The sequence below is a fragment of the Oncorhynchus clarkii genome, chromosome 8 (assembly GCF_045791955.1).
Source record: "Oncorhynchus clarkii lewisi isolate Uvic-CL-2024 chromosome 8, UVic_Ocla_1.0, whole genome shotgun sequence".
In the NCBI taxonomy this organism is placed as follows: domain Eukaryota; kingdom Metazoa; phylum Chordata; class Actinopteri; order Salmoniformes; family Salmonidae; genus Oncorhynchus; species Oncorhynchus clarkii.
In genome coordinates, this window is record NC_092154.1 from 35142107 (window position 1) to 35145357 (window position 3251).

The 3251-nt window shown below is 43.9% G+C and overlaps 1 pseudogene; it reads right to left on the minus strand.

The window, feature by feature from the left end:
- Nucleotides 1-342: 342 nt before the first annotated feature.
- On the minus strand, nucleotides 343-1904 carry LOC139415334 (thyroxine 5-deiodinase-like; annotated as a pseudogene).
- Nucleotides 1905-3251: the final 1347 nt, after the last annotated feature.

The following is a 3251-nucleotide window of genomic DNA, read 5'->3' on the forward strand; positions in this document are numbered from 1 at the left end:
ATGAGACTAATCTGGTAAAATAAAGCTAAGATAAAATGAATACATTAAAACACAAAACATCAACAATTTTCACTTGAATTTGAACTGATTTCTTGATTTCGGTTGAATTAAAAAGGAATTGAATGGTTAACATACGCCAACTTAATCATTGCCACCTAATCAATGATAACCAGAGACACATCAGAGCTATTAGCTGTCTTTCTCTCTCCCTCTGAACGTGCACGTGAGGTGGACAATTTGCATTGAAAAGATAAGGATGACATAACATCAGCGTATGATAATGAACAAATAGGCCTAGACTTACTTGCCAGTAAGATGCACTCAGGAGTCATAAGATCAATGTGTTCTAACATTTATTACAAATATTTGTTCAATAAAATATAAACAATTTACAGAACCGTTTGGCAATTTGTTCGTTGAAGACATTGCTAGTCGCCAAGTACTCTAGTATCAAACAACATCAGTATCAGTTTCCTGGTTTAAAACCCTTTAAAAACCGAACTTCACAACAACACTAGAGTAAAAGGTATTAGCCATTTAGCCTCACGCACGCACACACTCTCTCTCTCACACACACACACACACACACACACACACACACACACACACACACACACACACACACACACACACACACACACACACACAGGTAGAGACCATATAGTATAAAAATAAAGTGATCATAATCAAATGAAGGTCAAACTGAAATAAGTAAAACATTTGCACAGGTTCAAATCAAAGACAGCTCCTTACAAAAACAAACAAACAACCAAACAAATAATTAGTGTCAAGACGAGCACAACTGAACAACTAAGCCTATCGTGCGTTTTACATCATAATAAACATTACTAATATGTGTACTAATTCTATAATGCTTCTGAACCAAAACAACATGTATAGGCCTAGTCATATGTGCAGTGTGTCAAGAGTTTGTAGCAGCATCTGAATACTTCTTCACTGTGTGGACACTTCACGCGCCTAATGGTTATCTTTAAGTTAAACGTGGACCACCACTGTTCTGCTGGAATTCTCCAAATCATTCCGGTATTGCTCGAGCCAGTTCCTAAGCTCTGATATCCGGTAGCCCTCCGGTCCCCTGCCCCCCTGATACACGACCCGCTCATCCCTCAGGATATAAAGTCTCTCAAAATAGGCTCCGTAAGCCGCGTTGGACGAGTTGTCCATAGTATCCACCACCACACTGCTGCAGGGAACCTCCGAGTGCATCAGCTGAGCGGCTTTCAGTCTGTCCTCCAGACAGCAGTGCTTGGGGATCTGGTATGGCGCGTCGGAGCTCACCCAGCCGTCCGAGGGATGCGCCTCCTCGATATATACAAGCAGGGAGTCGGCGATGTCCGCATACTGGCTCGCGACGCGCTGAAACGCAGCCAGGCGCGTCATGAACGGTGGTCAGGAGCAACTGCCGAAGTTGAGGATGAGAGGTCTCCTCCCTTTCACATAGTCTAGGACCCTGACCCTGCGCCGCTCCTGCAGCTGCACAACCTCAGTGTTGGGCGCGATAAGTCCAAGGTGCGCGGATTTGAAAAAGTCTAATTTCTGCCCGTACCACACGGCCCTGAGCGACTCCAGGGTGAACATCTTGTTGGAGTCGGAGACGCAGACAGGCGGGTCTTCGGGGCTGCTGCCCTCCATCTTCAGCAGCACTTTCCTCCTGATACACAGGACGTCCAGGAGACACAGCATCAGCGCTGCCAGGAGGAACCGGGGCAGCAGAATCAGACATAGAGCTGTGTGTTTCAGGGCCAGCACCGTCAGGACACCTGCAGACTTCTGCATCTCGCCCTGCCGATGATGTCTGGCCGGCAATGTAAGCATGCAGATATAGACAATCGTATCAGTCACCTTTTCCCATCTGTTTTCAGGCTCTGTCTCACAGAGTTGTGCTTTTTATAGGTGCAGCAGGATGTGAATGAAAAACAACCCACCTCCACAGCTCGTGCCGCCCTCTCACATGGCGGGGATTACCTCCCGTCAACTGAGAGAGAGAGATGGATAGAGGAGGGAGAGAGAGTGTGTGTGTGTGTGAGAGAGAGAGAGAGAGGGGGGGGGGGATCACGGCCATGGGTCCGTTTTTTTGCACACTCAAACCTGTCACGTCGATATCTGGCACTTATTTTGGGGTGAATCATTGTGGTTACCGGTAAATGAACTCCAAATGAAGAAATAGCATGATTTACAACAACACCCGTTTGTGGGTCAGAAAGTGACGTCAAATGAACATTAGCCTATGGTGAATTTAAACTTGACATAAATGTGATCAAAACTCACACATGTAGGGTTAAAAAAACATACCCACCTCTTCAAATCAAACACGATGATAAAGACAGAATCTGTCATTTTTGTGATTAAAACAATTTAGACTGTTGTGATCAGTTTGAGAAGAAATACATATTCCATGTTCATGCTGTTGAATCGGTGACGTATTGAATATAAACGTATAGGAATGAAATAGGTCTAGAGCAATTCATTATTTTTGTTGATTAATTTAAATGTATTCCCAATCATTACGTGTATCTATGCCCTTTGATTACTTGTTTCACGAACCTGGGTGATTTGAAAGAACACGAAAAGGCTTGAACGCTTCTTCTTCTTTGTGTATTTCAGATAAGGGGTTTTAACATTCACAAAATCTTTTAACACTAGACGGCGCTCTCGCATACCAATGATGTGCAGTGCGCATTGGGCACCTCCAAAAAAGCCTCGGTTATCTGAGGTCAGTATCCTCCCCTCTCTCGCAACTTTCCCAATGCGACTGTTACGTACCTGATTCCTTCTCAAGGCAATGAGATAGATTACTCACCCCTATAAAACTGAGTTATGAAATGATATCCGGTATGACAGGTGGTGTTACAGACAAGGGAAAAGATGATAATAATAATACTATTATTAATAATAATAACAATAATAAATATTGTATTTCACTTATATAAAGCAAGCTATTCATTACATGAAAACATCTCCAAGCGCTGTTAAGCTAAGCTGTAAGCAGCAACAACAGGAAACAAGCAACTTAAAACAACAACATAATTAATCATGCGTTGTCGACGGTCAAGAGCCTGAAGGTTGAGACAGTTAATGGCTTGATTGAGGTCAGCGGACAGAGGAGGTGGTCAAATGGGAGCGTCGGTAGCAGGCAGGCAGGCAGCACGTTGTCATCGCGGTGTCTAGCCATCCACGCTGTCTGTGGTTTCTTAGTAGAACTCGGTCAGATCAGATGAAGTTAGAGTAAA